We start from the raw sequence: 15,884 nt of genomic DNA, 5'->3' as shown, positions 1-15,884 counted from the left end.
AGGAAAATCCGGTTCAACTTCGGATGCCAATGAGTTAGAATTACATGTGAATCAGTAAATGGAATAATCGTTCCGAAAGTGGCTTGCGGAAAAATCTTTTGTTTTTGTTTTGATTTCACAGTTGTATGACAGCTGCGATGAAAGATCGAAATTCACCGCCCTTTAGGATTAGAGGCGAACGGGCAGAATGCAAAATATCCGAACTCGTTCGGATTGTAAAATCCATTCAATCCAATCGCCGATCGTGAACCGGAATGAGGGTTATAATTTCAAATAACTGATTACCGAGCCAACGGTAGTCCTACGTCTACCTTGCGGTAATATCACAGATATAACCCACTTCTTGTTTTTTAAAGAAGGTTAATTTTTTGGCTTTAATCTAATATGTCGATCATCTAAATCGGTTCAGTAGTTGAAATGTTATGAATTTTTGCAAAAAGCCATTTTTTATAATAGGGGAAAAGCGATTTTTCGGAATACCGGTAAATTTGAAAAATCATATCTTAAAAACGAGAAAATAGCATCTCTAATATCGAGAAATGTCATGTAAAACAAATCCTTAGTTTTCAAGAAAATATATACATAAAATATAGCACCCTCTAGTCCAAAGCCATGAAAACAATAGAAAACGACTACACTCAATAATTACGAAAATAAAATCCATGTTTGTCGCAAGATAATTATTTTTTAATATTGATCATTGGCTTCAATTAGACATATCGATCGTTCAAATCGGTTAACAGGTTCAAAAGTTAAGAATTTTTGAAAAAAGTCATTTTTTAGGAAAAAGTGGAAAAAATTGATTTTATGGACCACCCTACTTTTTTTAACCCTAAAAACCACCCAAACGCACTCATTGCATCCAGCGACGAACAGCTTCAGCAGATGAGATGAAATAGAAGAATCTGTGAAATTCATTGAATCGTATAAAATAAATATTTAGTAAATTTTTTGACATCCTCAAGCATTACTCTAAATGAACGTTAATGTATCGCTAAAATTGCTGTCCACCCATATTGGTACAGCATTTACTCAAGCGAGAGGCGAGCAATATAGGAGACCAAAATAAGAGACACTTTGCAAATAAGCACGCATCAAAATACAGTTGTTTACGCTCTCCATTTTACTCTCAGAAAACACATTCAGTGTATACATAAGTAGATTCAATTTCATTTAATACGACATGGCGAGGCACCACTCAGTATCGCATTGGAGGCGATTTTGGCCTGTAATTGGACAATGGCAATGTGAGTGGTACAGTGTCGACGTCTGGTGGCAACTTTTAATGTGAGGCCATAATTTGAGCCCCGAACTCGATGTTTACAAAAATTTCCAATAAGAGACGCAAATGTCCAATTAAACGTGTCGCATTACATGTCCGTCCAATTATCTAAATGTCGCAATAAATGTAACATACTGTATATATAAACAATATTCATTCCTAGCTGTTTTGTGGCATCTCGCACAAATTGACAATATCATTCAGTTGTCAGTGTACGTCGGTGCAATTTTTAGAGTGTACAAAAAGTTCACTATTTATATAAAAGCAATCTCGAATCGGTCCGCATTTTTTTTTTTCTTAGAGGCGAATGAACTGAAAAGTTTAAAGCCTCTTTAATTCAACATCATCATCATCATCCGCATTTTTTGCTTGAAGTTACTATCACCTGCTGCACAGACAAATGCCAAGCAATAAATTCATGGAGAATTACGTCATCATTCGGTCACCATTACGGAGAGCGGCGAATGGAAGAAGAGCTAAAACGAGAGAGTTTTTGTTTCTCACTGGAGCGGTGTTGCTAGTAAAACTTTGCGGCCTATATGAATATAGAGGAGATATGTCTTTATACGCGCCTGCCGGACAATTTGATCCGCCTGATTTTCTCGTAAACCAGCAAGAATAGAAATGCAATGGTTATAGTCAATCGTGCTAGTCAAAGATAGAATCCTACCATGCAAGTTTTACATTTGTAACATGCTTTAAAAAATAAGAAAAATAATTTTGGAAGCGATTTTCGATGTAACTTTCTACATCATTTCTATTGTGCTACGCTGTGCAAAACAATACACAAAGCAACATGTTGGACGTGTTTCGTCAAGCGTCAGGCTCATAAAGTGAATTACTTCAAGGGATACGCTCAATATTTGCTTTCTCTATCATTCCCATATTCACAGGCTAATATATCCTGGAAGACACAGCGCACAGCATAACTACTCCTATCTTTTTCACGCTCTCGCTGTACATAACGATAGAATAAGAATCGATCACTAGGTTAAGCATTTCATTCATTCCTGTATAAATTTTCTTCGAATAAAGGCGTAATTGAAACGAGCTCTTGTAGTGATGATTTATTTTTAAAAGGAACCTGTAAATTGGCCATGATACTACCGCACTATAATTTCTATCTATTTTCTATTATTGAGTCGAGTTCCCAGTGGATATCTCAGATAGAGAACACGGTAAGAAAGGATTCATTTCCTTCTCAATTTGATATATTCCGCATCAGCTTACCATCGGGCAATACGGCATACCCTCGATCAGGGCAATTTGCTCGCTTTCGGCCGGATAACAAATAATTTTTTTAAATATCTCTGCATGACACGAATAAATGTCTTCAGATGTGATCATGATGAACAAAAATGAGCAAACCATCACGATAATTCTAAATCATGCTCGATAAATCACACAAAAAATTGTTTTCACATACTTTGAAATGACCTCAGTATGTTTTGACAGAATAAAATGTCTTCAGAACGAAAACATGTCTTCATATCTGGCATGTAAATTATGTACTCAGAGAATGTAGAAAAAAAGAGCGCGAACTGGAGAATTAATTCACGAATACTGGGAGAATACGCTCACTGGAGAAACGATTTCTTCTCTTCACTGGTGGGCATGAAGTGAATAGATTGATGGAGTCTCTCATTCATACAAGCTGTTTCTCTGAGCTTCATAGTCTCGGAGAGAAACAGATTATGAGCATATTATACTTCTGCTGGGCCATTTAGAACCGTATGATTGGAAGATATATAATTTGGGCTCCTTACAAAATAAAATTCGTAGCACTTTTGTTACTCAGTATCTAAAATACAAAACGATTACAGATGACTGAGGGTTAACTAATCTACGTACTGACGTAGTTGTTACCTTAATTTTTAAGAGCACGGTCAAGATAAATCCATTCTCGCTTAGGGGGTGCCTATTACACACTTCTCCTATATATTGCAAGGGATAACAGCGTTAAAAAATGAAAAATATAATCTGACTACCCTTTCCTGAGCCTCTATCTAGCTAAGTATTAACATTATTTTCACTCTCTGAGACTTATGGATCAGGATTTGCTGCATTAGTTGGATATGAATCATTCGCTTTGCGTAGTCCGTATGACCCTGCTGCTTCATGATGCACAGATAGGTTCTTTCTGCACCGAAACCGTTCATGACGGGTTTGGTTTGCTTGCTCGTGTATCATGAAGTACGTACCGAAGCAGAGTTGTCTCGTTCTCTTTTGTGTCACGATTTGTAGCACGTAAAAGCAAAAGAATGTCACTGGGGGAAATGATTTCTGTAAGATTTCTGTGAGATATTTGAACAAACGAATTATTCAGTGAAACGACCAATCGACGAACACTGCTTAGAACTTACACTGTTGATGCCTCTCAATGTATCTGTACCGAACAAGTGTATTGATAAACATGATTCTTTCACCTTTCGGATGAGAATCGAGTCCTAATGAATGTAATACAATAAATGATAAACAATTCACTTCATACTCACTCGTATCCGATCCTTAGAAACATACATGAGCAAATGCTGCATTACCTGGAAATAAAATACAAAAAAAAACGTCAGTTTTTGACGCACTCTTTAATTCGTTTTCTGTAAATAAAAATGGGAAGATTACAGCTTCCGAGGAAAGCAAGTTTGTGCAGCAAAGAAGTTTCCCGCGTATTCCAAACTAATTATAATTTTCTCTTTTGCGCTAAACAATGCTTTCATACTCTGTTGATTTATACTCCTCTATCATGCCTTTCAGCGGAGGCGAATTTGTGGCTTCCGGCAGGATGAAAATGGCCATGGAAGGTTTATATCTTTGTTTTTTTTGTGTGTGTGTTTTTTTTTGCCGGCTCGTAACGACTTTACTCCGGTGACTGTCCACACCGAATCCGTATTGTGTAACGTAAGATCAGCGAAAAAAAACCCAGAACGCAGAATCTCGACTCGAAACAGTTTCATGTTTTTGCTCTGTCTAGTCATGACAACGACACACACACACACACACACACACACACACACACACACACAGAGAGAGAGAGAGACAGAAAGAGGAAAAAACGGGAACTAGATCGGTTTCATCATTTTTAGAGGATCTGGTGGAGCCGTAGCGAAGGAAGATCCCCGGTTAATCACAGGCTCCTAATTATCTTGCTCCGATTTGGTTTCTCGCAAGCTGGAAACCGTTGCTGCTTTTTTTTCGGGAGTCTGGAGGTTCCAGTTTCTCTTTGACGACTAGTTTAGCACAGAATGTGGTTCGTTTGTAGTTGGGTAAGCTCATTGGAGTCTGGTTGTAATGAAATTAGAAGAGCGCAGTTGGATTCTTGGAAGCCAATGAAGTTACTCACTTCATGGATGATTTTTTTGCTACGAGTCGTACCACGCTTCCATTATAACATCACATTGCTATAATTTTGCGCCGTGTTAATTATTTTTTTTGCCTTTCATTTCGAGTTTTTTTTCATTACTGCTAAAAACCACAAAATTGTTCGTTACCACATACTACATCTGATCGGAGTCTTGAATTGCTCTTCTTCACGCTTTTCTGAGTTCATTTACAAACGTAGAATCGTAGCTCATATTACTTTATTGTGTTGCTGTTTGAGTAAGGTTAATGAATAAATTCAACTTGTAGACGAAGCCCACCTCTCTCATGATGTTTCCCTTCGTACTGTTGATTAAAGTTTGATTCATTTAGAATCCGAAATCATGAAACAGTTGTATTTCGGGATTGGTTAAAGGTACAAAACAAGTTTTAGTATCAAAATAAAGATAATTTATTGTTCTCTCAGAAAAAAAATATTCGAAAAATAATTCCTTTGGACTTTGAAAATGTGTACGTTATATCGAGGGTACGTGTCGAATATATCGAAGCTCCCCTGTTTTTGATTAAATATATAATCAAGTCAAAAAATTGTTTTATTTGTTTTTTTTTGAATATATTTTTCTTTTTTTAAATATAAAAGAAAAACTTAATTTTTGATTCATCCCCTTACAGTCAGAAAATACCCTTCTCATATAAAAAATCCTGATTTTTCCAGAAGGTGATAGAGGATTATAATTCATGAAAAAAATCCTCCTACGCATATGTTCGAATTTTAGCAATGGCAAAGCTATTGAATTTAGGGGGTCTTCGTAGCCACTTGGTTACGCGTTCGCTTACTAAGCGATCGATCGTGAGTTCAAACTCAGGGCCCTCAATTGACCTTCTTTGTGTTGTTATAGAATAACTACGTCCACGCAACCATCATCAGCTATGGAGATCGATCCACGGTGGAACAAAGATCGATTCATCCATACAACTGCTCTGCTCTGCAAGAAACATCGGGCTGCTGTTCTATAAATAACCCAACAATGATCAATATCAACTGTCTCCGCTGTCCGGTCTTCTGAACAATGGAAGAACAGATAGAATACCCTTACGCCTAAATGACTACTACAGTGTAATTTACCATAATGTAATGGAACAGAAAATCTAACGCCTAAATGGCTACTACTTCTACTGTGTAATTTACAATTTATAGAAACATAAATATATGTACATGTACACGATAAAAACCCGGCTCCGTTACAGATAAAATGCTAATGAGCCTGATAAATAAATAAATGGGATAAAAAAAAAGCTATTGAATTTTGTCTCTGTTTCGGGCTCTTTTTGCCTTAAACTGGATATAATTCAAAAACTACGCTACGTAGGACAACTCTGTGGCTTCCATTTGAAATACGAGACAATTTAATATAGGATACAGTTGTGAAACTTCCAAATTAGTGGATTTAATAACATTTTCGAAGTGAAAACTTAAATGTTAGTGGTTACTACTGGGAACTCCAGTTATTCTTAATTTTATCCAAAAAGTACATAATAAAGTTACTAAAAACTAAATTAAAGCTGTCTAATCGCTCTACAATTTGTTCTTTGACACCTGAAAAAATAATTACTAATGTTTTACTCGTAACATTTTTGTGTGTAACTTCTCACGATTGACATGTTCTGCAAACTTGTTAGTCAAGAACATATCAAACGCACAGAAAAATTTTACGAATTAAACTTTTTTTTCAGGAAACTTTTAAAGATAAAAAGTTGATGTTCTCGACAAAAACACTCGTAATCTGCGGAAACTTCAATGAAATGTATGTTTTTCATTGATAAGTTCCTTATTGATAGTATAATTTTTACATGGTTGAGGTAGGCAATTAAATACAAACACAAATATTGACGTCACAATGTAAAAAATAGTTATGGTAGCGCATGCTATGTCGATCGCAACTTCACCATCTTCATTACCTTCATTTACAGGACATTGGGGCTATCCATATAATGTTTCTTAGAATTTAAAAAAAAAATACGTAAAAATGAACTTCAATTTAGAAAAAAAAATATTTCAGTGTAATTTTTTTTCTAAAATTAAAAATGAGTGGGTTATATCTATGATATAACCGCAAGGTTCACGTGGAACTACCTTAGCTTAGCAATCATTCGTTTGTATTGATGAAATTCTTGATTGAATGAAACAGTTTCCAAATTCAATTGAGTTCAATATATTTGCTCTGTGAGTGAAAAAAATGAAAAATTGCCGTGTAAAGTCAATTCATTTATTGTGATTGATTGTTCTTCGTTACAAGTAAATTTAATGACGGACCTTTTACGTTTGGTATGTTGACTAGAACAAAATATATGTACGGAAGAATTATCAAACGTTTGATGAACCAGCCTAAGGCTGAAAATCTTTCCAATAAAGACAAAAAAAAATTATCAAACGATTATTTTATTTTACATTTCCCTCTGAAGTTTACATCCCAAAAGTGTACATACTTCTCGAGTCTCGAATTTGCTTCAAACTGGGAAGTTCATTCGCTTCTAGTGTCTGCACGATTTTCCCAGGTTCCTAAGTTTAGAAGATCATGTTAGGACAGATATATTCCACTCTGCACAAAGGCAAGCGAGGACAAAAGTACTCGCAGTTTGCATTTATTTGCAGAGCCGATTTTCCCAGAAACCTCGGTTTTGAAGTCTGTGTTAGGGAAACACATTTCAATCGGAACAAAAATACCCCCGATTTGTATGAATTCGCAATGCCGATTTCCCCACGCTTCATGGATTTGAAGTCTGTGTTAGGGAAACACATTCCAGTCGGAACAAAAATACCCCCGACTTGCATGAATTTGAAATACCGATTTCTCCAGGCACCCTGGTTTAGAAATCTCTATTAGGGAACACATTTCGGTGGGAACAAAAGCTCCCCCTACTTTCGTGTGTTCTTCTTCTTCTTTTTGGCTTTAAGAGGGTTTAAACTTTTCAGTTCACTCGCCTCTAGGCTCTTTCGTGTGTTTGCAATGCCGATTTCGCTGCTTGGTTTTAAAGTCTGTGTTAGGGAACATTTTTCGATGAGAACAAAAGTCCCCCTACTTTCATGTATTTGCAATGCCGATTTCCCCAAGGCTGCTTGGTTTTGATGGCTGTGTTAGGGAAACCGTAAATCGGGCTAATCAAAACGATGCAGTTAGGGCGTTTTGATAACGCCTAATATTTTACAGTGATTCAATTGTTTATCTAATGAAAAACAACATTTTGTTAGTTGCGATAGATGCGTAGAAATATTCCCTATCAAGTGATGCAAACATCTCTCCTATCCAGTACGAAATGTTCGAGCTATAAGCATTCGAAATCTTTCATTTTTTCCTGCATGTTCTGTGTTTAGGTTTTCATTTTACCCTCCATATATTCCGGTTAGACGTAGTCCCACGTCAAAAAAAACAATTTCCTTCATTTTATCCTTTGACATGAATTGTTGCTCATATGACTAATGTATGACCACCCATAACCAAAGATGCCAACCTTCTTGATTTTTTCAGCATTTCCCAGACTTTTTGGCATGTTCCCTGATTTCATGACAAACATCCAATTTTGCCTGATTTTTCTTGATGTTTGTACTTTTTACTACATCGGAATAAAAATTACCTCTGTTCCATATTTCTATAATGCTTACTCTTTCTTTCTTTTGCTTTTTTTTCTATCTTCGCGTTATCGGAGGTTTTAAAGCGATGATTTTTTAAGCTTAAAGTTGGCGTGACACTCTGTTAGATTAGCACTCTCGATTGCAGTTCCAAATCATAATATTTTGATTTAGTGAAAATACTTGAAGTTTTTGAATACTTAAACGCGGAGTCCTGACTCTCACTTAACCATTCGTTTATACATTTACTGACATTTAGACAAAAACTAATCATTATAACATAAAACCATTATCAGATACAGTTTTGGTTTATTATTTTTTGCAGTTTACGGAGAGAAAGCCTGTTCCTCTATTACCTAGAATATGGAACACATTTGATACGAAAAGGTAGTTTTTTATTTCATAAAAATTTCACAATAATTTTCTCTTCACAACGAGAGAACACGATTCTATATCCTTCTAACGCGAATTGAATGACTGATACGGGAGGATAAGGTTGCGATATCTTTTTTTCTCACTTCAGAATTTTACAAATATACAAATACACAGACATTTGGAAGATTTAAAAAAAAAAATATCTTCTATATCTATAAAAATGGGTTTCTGTCAGTCTGTCTAATTCTTATGGACTCGGAAACTACTGAACCGATAAACACGAAAATTGGTATATAGAGGTTTTTGGGGCCGGGGAAGGTTTTCGTGATAGTTTGAGACCCCTCCCCCTCTCTAAGGTGGAGCTGCCATACAAATGAAGCACAAATTTTCACATTACTCTAGAATTATTCAAGCAAATGTAACTAAATTTGGCATGTGCAAGTTCTAGGGTGCATTAAATGTTTCTATGGTGGTAGACTCTCCATCTCCCTCTCTAAGGGGGGGCTACCATACTAATGAAACACAATTTTCTGCATTACTCGAGAATTAATCAAGCAAATGAAACCAAATTTGGCATGTGGAGGTTTTAGGGTGCAAAAATGCTTTTACGGTGGTTACATACTCCTCCTCCTTCTCTTAGGGGGGCTGTGAACCACAATGAACCACAAATTTCTGCATTACACGAAAATTAATCAAACAAATGAAACCGAATTAGGCATATTGAGGTTTTAGTGTACAATAAATGTTTCTATGATGGTTAGACTCTCCACTCCCCTCTCTAAGGGGCAACCAAACAAATGAAACACAAATTTATGCATTACTCGAGAATTAATCAAGCAAATGAAACCAAATTTGGCATGTGGAGGTTTTAACGTATAATAAATGTTTTTACGATGGTTAGATACTCCTGAAACACAAATTACAGGGGGCACACAAACACAAAGTTCTGCCTAACTCGAGAACTAATCAAGCGAATGGAGCAAAATTTGGGATGTGAGGGTTTATGGATATGAGAAATATTTTTATGATGGCATGACACCCCTCCCTCCTCTTGAATGGAGGGGGGGTCCCATAAAAATACAAAATACACATATTTCAACCAAAAATATTCCAACCAAACATGACAACTAAATTTTTTCGGAAAACTCTTAAGGAAAAAGGGAAAATTCGGAAAATTATATTCTCATATGTTCTACAATTACATGGTGACAAGTGCTTTCTTTGTTCGAAACTGGAAATGGATTTTAATGTGATGAAACGCACTTCTATCTATCTATACCAATAAAAAAGTATCGCCGAATGTGTTGATAAGAGCAGAACTCGAGGAAGGAATTGTCCGATCTAGGGTTTGCTTTATTCTATCATATTTTCTGCATAAAACATTTATTCCATGTAACGGAGAAACATGTTGTTTGCAAGTGGTTGTGTCTGAAAATAATCTGATATTATAATGATGAGTTTTGATAGAAATACTACGAATTTTATAGTAAAAATTAAATTCAACGGGGTCGATTAGAAGATCAACAGTTCTGCGATTGGACCCATATACTTGCTCATAGTAAGAAAACGTGAATGTTTGAAGGTATTGATAACAAAAAACAAATTTTAGGCGGGATGAAGTTTGCCGGGTCAGCTAGTATAATATATGATTACATATGATGCAAGAACTGTGTCAGAAAATGTAATACTCATATACGTATTTAAATTAAAAAATTGCTGACATTTAAAAAATACTGGTATCCCTGCATGATCGTTCGGGATTGATCTCGGAGCTGAATTCATTCATTATTCTCGAACCTTCATGTAGAACCGCAGGGTTAAAATTTAATCAATTGTGATAAAGTCGCCATCGATGTGACTTTTATTTCTGTTTGAAATACATTGTCGTAGTTATGGAGTCACAAATCACAATACTAATAACGTATAGATGTGAAAATGTGAAAGTACAAACACCAGTTGCAAACGATAGTTTCCTGAACTGTAAAAAATTATAGCAGGTTGTGTCCAAGATACGGACGCATTGTTGACGTAGAACTACGCTGTTATTTTATATAATTCGTTAATAACTGTTAATAACTTGTTAATAACTTCGGATATTATTTTATAATGCTGTGAAATTTTAGAAATAACTGTTTAGTAGAATAGTTTGATCGCCCTGAATTTTTTTATTGTAGAATCAGTTGACGATAATTGATTGATGATTTATTCTTGCCCTTGCAGAGCAATACATTAGCTGATTGTATGTCGCAATTTGTTTCATGTCAATGCATTGAAAATTTACCTCGAACGCTATTCCGGTGACCTTTTTCGCAATTGACATAGACTCAGATACAGTCGATTCCCGCACTATTTTTACGTAAGGGTTATGAAACACGCATGTGCACACATGAATGTCCATATTTCGATGGCTTGAAGCGACTAAATATACACACACACTTATCTCCGTTCTGTCTCCTTTCTATTAATATTGCCGGTCTAGATTAGCTTAGCTGTCATCCTTGGTGGAGAAAGTTATGCTACCGCCACGCGAAACTAAACCACAGACCAAATTCCAGAACATTTATTTTGTAATGTAATGTAATGGCGTCAGATTGATGCAATGATTGCAATGCCAGAGACATCAGCGAATGAATAACTTGATCGAGTGCACAGCTCAGCCCGAAACGAAGGCATGTGATGACACAAAACAAGGAAGAACAAGCGATGTTCAATGCTTTGAAAACAGCACGAGACTGAAAGTTTGCCTCAGCGAGATGAACTGTTTACATTCTAGGCAAATATCCCCCTTCGTTCTTCTTCGTTTCCTTTGTTCACGGAGACTTCAAATCTTACGATTTCCCCTTCGTTGCTCGTCGATAAGTTGCTCGTTATTGACAGCTCTGTTCGGGAAAGCACACAAATCAGTAGAACAAATGTATGGGAAAATGGAAACGCTTATAGTTTTCATGAATTTTAACCATTTACACACCAGAGGATTGTGATGTATAGAATATCAAACAAATCTTAGGGAATTTACCATTCGTTTGGTATGTAAATCGTCAAAATCCGTTCGCGACAAAAATAGTTATTAACGCTAACTTTATTTCATAAAAACCTGTTTTCTGATTTGGCACCCTTAATGAAAGACGTAGTTCTACGTCAAAAAAAGCAATAAAACAAATTAAACTAAAATTAGAATCATCAAATCAATGCACAAGACATTTAGAAATAAGATGAAGTAAACATCGTTTTTAAAATAAAATGTATTTGTCATTAGAAAGAGTTTCATTTGTTAAAGTAAATATATTAAACCGTTCGAAAAGTTCCTGCCGCCACTGATGATGGCCAAATCGGGACGCTAATAATCCTCGATGCATATGGCAAATGAATTAGCTACCGTTCATGACCATCTAGTGAAGCTTGGTTGCGTAAGCCGATACGTTGTATGATTTCTCCACAATTTGACCGAAAACAATAATTGGGTCCCATCTCCATCTGCGACTCGCTTCTGAACAGAACATTTTCTGGGAGGATAGTATTTTTAGGCTGCGTGAAAGATGGTGATAGATTGTGGAACAAAACTGTGCGTGTAAAATTGAATGGATGCATGATTGCTATAAAAATGATGCTTTCATTATTCCGAAAAACGGTCATGAACTTTCCGCGCAACTTTATATGCGCCGTTCTGATTTATTCCTGATTTTTTTTTTGACGTAGAACTACGTCTTTCATTAAGGGTGCCAAATCAGAAAACAGGTCACGTTTTTATGAAATAAAGTTAACGTTAATAACTATTTTTGCCGCGAACGGATTTTAGCGATTTACATACTAATCGAATCGGAAATTCCCTAAGATTTGTTTAATATGCTATACATTGGAATCCCCTGGTTTGTAAATGGTTAAAATTCATGAAAACTTCAAGCTTCCATTTTCCCATACATTTGTTCTGTCCATTTGTGTCCATTTGAGAGCTGTCAATAACGAGCAACTTATCGACGACCAACGGAGGGGAAATCGTAGGATTTGAAGTCGCCGTGAACAAAGGAAAAGTAGAAGAATGAAGGGGAATATTTGCCTTGAGTATAAACAGTGGATCTCGCTGAGGCAAACTTACTTAGAGGCGAATGAACTGCAAAGTTTAAAGCCTCTTAAAAACAAAGAAAGAAGAAGGCAAACTTTCATTCGGCATCGGACTGTTGAGCAATCCAGTTCACTTTGCTTTCGCTGCGCTTCGATCTAAGATTGGACCCCACCAGTGGTAATCCAACTTGGAAATCGTCGTTTGATTTTTATGTTCGTTTTTCGCGTTATTCGTATCGTGTGTTTTTCTTCCCGCGTCATAAATTGGACGTTTCGTGTAGTGTGTGATGAGCAAGAAGAAGAGGAAGGCAGGCTCTAGCCCTGCAAAAAACGAACGCATTGTCAGGGGCAATGAAATTTCGAGCAAGCGTCATCTAATGATGCACGCGATGTTGGTGTAGTGAAAAGCGCTCGCACTGAACCGAGCCTTCGCGAGTGTGACACCGCATCGAACAACAGCAAAATAGGCGATTTCGGCGCATCGGTCGAAATGAAAATGGGTTCTTTGGTGCCTTTGAGAATGCATCAATGCATTAAACTGACGTTATGGCGAAGCAGGCGTTAAGGTTATGCTCCAAAAAAAAAATATTTGGGGAATACCAAGCATTTTGAATGTCTTACTGGAATGTTATAAGTTATTTAGGTTCACGTGCCAGTCGCAAAACTGCCTTCAACTAGGATTGCATTTGCGCTAATATTGATCATAATGAAGCATTGCTACTGTTTTCGAGGTTGTTGATATTAACAAAAAGAGTTTATTTCGCTTGTTTAGTCACCAAGAAAGTAAATGTCGTTCTGAAATTTTGTAGGTGGTTTCGCTTGCCAGTAGCAAAATTTCCTCCACTAAGGGTGATAGCTGCGCTTCTCTCGAGCATGAGAAAGTAATGCAACTTTTTTTGAGGCCAGTATTATTAACAAAAGCGTTTCTTTTGAGAATAGCGCGAAATGATGAGAAGTATTTGCATTCCTAGTAGCTTCAAGCCACCAATGTATGGTTCTGTATGCATGCTATGGCGAACGCTTGTTTTGCGCTTGGTTTACGTTGTACGAACGATGCCTAGAGGTGCGATTGCTTTGAGGCAATACTAAATAACATGTAGCATGATATTTGATACTTGCAACTGTTGTCATTGTTGTTGTTTCCATTCGGTGCCAAAGATATATTGATGTAGTTATGAGATGTGGAATAATGGTGCTGGTGTAACATGTATATAATTGACTGTAGCCGAGTATATGTCAATTGCGAAAAAGGCCACCGGAATAGCGTTCGAGGTAAATTTTCAATGCATTGACATGAAATAAATTGCGACATACGATCAGCTAGTGTATTGTTTTGCGAGGGCAAGAATGAATCATCAATCAATTATCGTCAACAGATTCTACAATGAAGAACCATTTCAAAGATTATTCTACTAAGCAGTTGTTTCGAAAATTTCACAGCATCATAGAATAATATCCGAAGGTATAATCAAGCGACTTATATAAAACAACAGCGTAGTTCTACGTCAACAATGCGGTCGTATCTTGGACACAACCTCCTGTAATTTTTTCATTCTTCCTGATTTTTGGGGAATTATAGTTGGCAACCCTGCCCTCAACGTTTCACTGCTATCTGAGATTGTGCTGCTCACTCCCAAGACGAGTTGGCATGAAATTCGACGCAATGTTTACGTCTAAAGTTTGCACAAATTTTAATCGAGCAAAATTCATCTCCCAGCTTCAATTTTATCGCAATTGCGAACACACGTGCACGGGAACACCCCGCCCTCTGGTTCCACCACCAAAACCACCAAGTTGTTCGAAAAAAATCTCCCGGCAAAGTAAAGCTCAATTTCTTCTTATCTCGGCCGCTTGCCGCATTATCGTCATTTCGGCGAATCTTTACGGAGTTATCTTCCGCTCCTTCCGGCGACTGTCTTCATTATCGTTAGTGTATGTGAGCGCGCGAGTGCTCCGAGCCCTCATTTTATCGATGATGCGAAATCGCAGCATCTCAACGAAAGAAAAAAACCAGATGGAGCGGGCGAACACAAAAACACACACACAACCGACTTTCGTTAATTTATCCGTTATAATTAGTTCGAAACGATTCAACCTTTCGCCGCATATCTGCCCAGATAAGGACAATTCCACTCCGCCTCCTGCGAAACGAATGGAGTCGTCCGTCCCACCTGTCAAAGGAGACGATAGCATTTCTCGCTTTCTATCTCCCTGGTTCTCGGGATGCTGCGTGTCACGCATTCCGCAACGTCAGCACCGACAGACAGACAGATGAGAGTACGAACGGAACGTCAACGAAGGTAATTAAATGGAATGTGATTTGATTCGCAAATAGGGACGGGCATTTCGGGCATGCCGAACAACGATTTTCCGTTGTCGATTCCGGACTGTGGCATCCTGAGAGGGAATGCTAATGGCCATGCCACTGGTTGGAGCGAACGGAGTTTCGAGGCTAGCGGTGCGTGAAACTGGATCAACTCCAACCTGGCACTCCAGAAGAGTTTTGGTGCAATTAATCACACACAGAGAAAAAAAAACCGAAAACCAGCACACGTGATCGATCAGATCGAAAAAAAAAGGGGAAGACCAAAACTAAACCCCCGACTGAAGAAAAAGGCACACAAAAATGTGTCTGAACTGTATTTAATTCGCTTTCCCCTTGGTTGGTTTAATTCATTTGCGAAACAAAATCCATTTTTCTTGTTTTCTCCACACCGATGCCGAGAGATGGAGGCAACTTTTTGCCCGCTTCAAGTTTCTGCACAGCAGAACACGCCTTAACCCTTTGTTTACGCGCTCCGAAGTTTGTCCCGTTTTTTTCGTTTTCTATCAAATCCAGAGCTTTGGCACCATGTGCTCCCCAATGGTGTTCCGCCCTTTAGTCTCCCCCCTTCCTCTATCTTCAGCCACCGGTTCGGTTGAGCCAGGATCGTTTCTCGCCGGGAGTTTCAGTCCACCCGGGAGGGTCTGGAAAAGGGTGGAAAAGTTTTTATTTCAATTTTATTGTCATGTCCCGCAGAGCTGAGGAGTGATGACTGCTCTACTTGGCGTAGCTTTTATTCTTTCTCGCGTCCCCGTCATCCTTTGGAGCGATTCGGGCGTCGAAGAAGTGTGGAGCAGTGTTGCCGGCCAGAGCCGGAAATGACACCTCAGTGGTTTTCGGAGGGGATCGATCTGCGACAGCACCGCGCTTCCGTTTGGTATATTGTATTTTGTATAAAG

General features: G+C 37.6%; 1 protein-coding gene across 2 annotated transcripts in view; it reads right to left on the bottom strand.

Moving 5' to 3' along the window:
- Nucleotides 1-15,884, bottom strand: part of LOC129762160 (probable serine/threonine-protein kinase DDB_G0282963) — a 581,734-nt gene that overhangs the window by 476,024 nt on the left and 89,826 nt on the right. The gene's annotated exons all lie outside the window — the stretch shown is intronic.

The sequence above is a fragment of the Toxorhynchites rutilus genome, chromosome 1 (assembly GCF_029784135.1).
Source record: "Toxorhynchites rutilus septentrionalis strain SRP chromosome 1, ASM2978413v1, whole genome shotgun sequence".
NCBI lineage: Eukaryota > Metazoa > Arthropoda > Insecta > Diptera > Culicidae > Toxorhynchites > Toxorhynchites rutilus.
The sequence above is the reverse complement of the archived record's forward strand: the minus strand, read 5'-3'. Positions and strand labels throughout refer to the sequence as shown.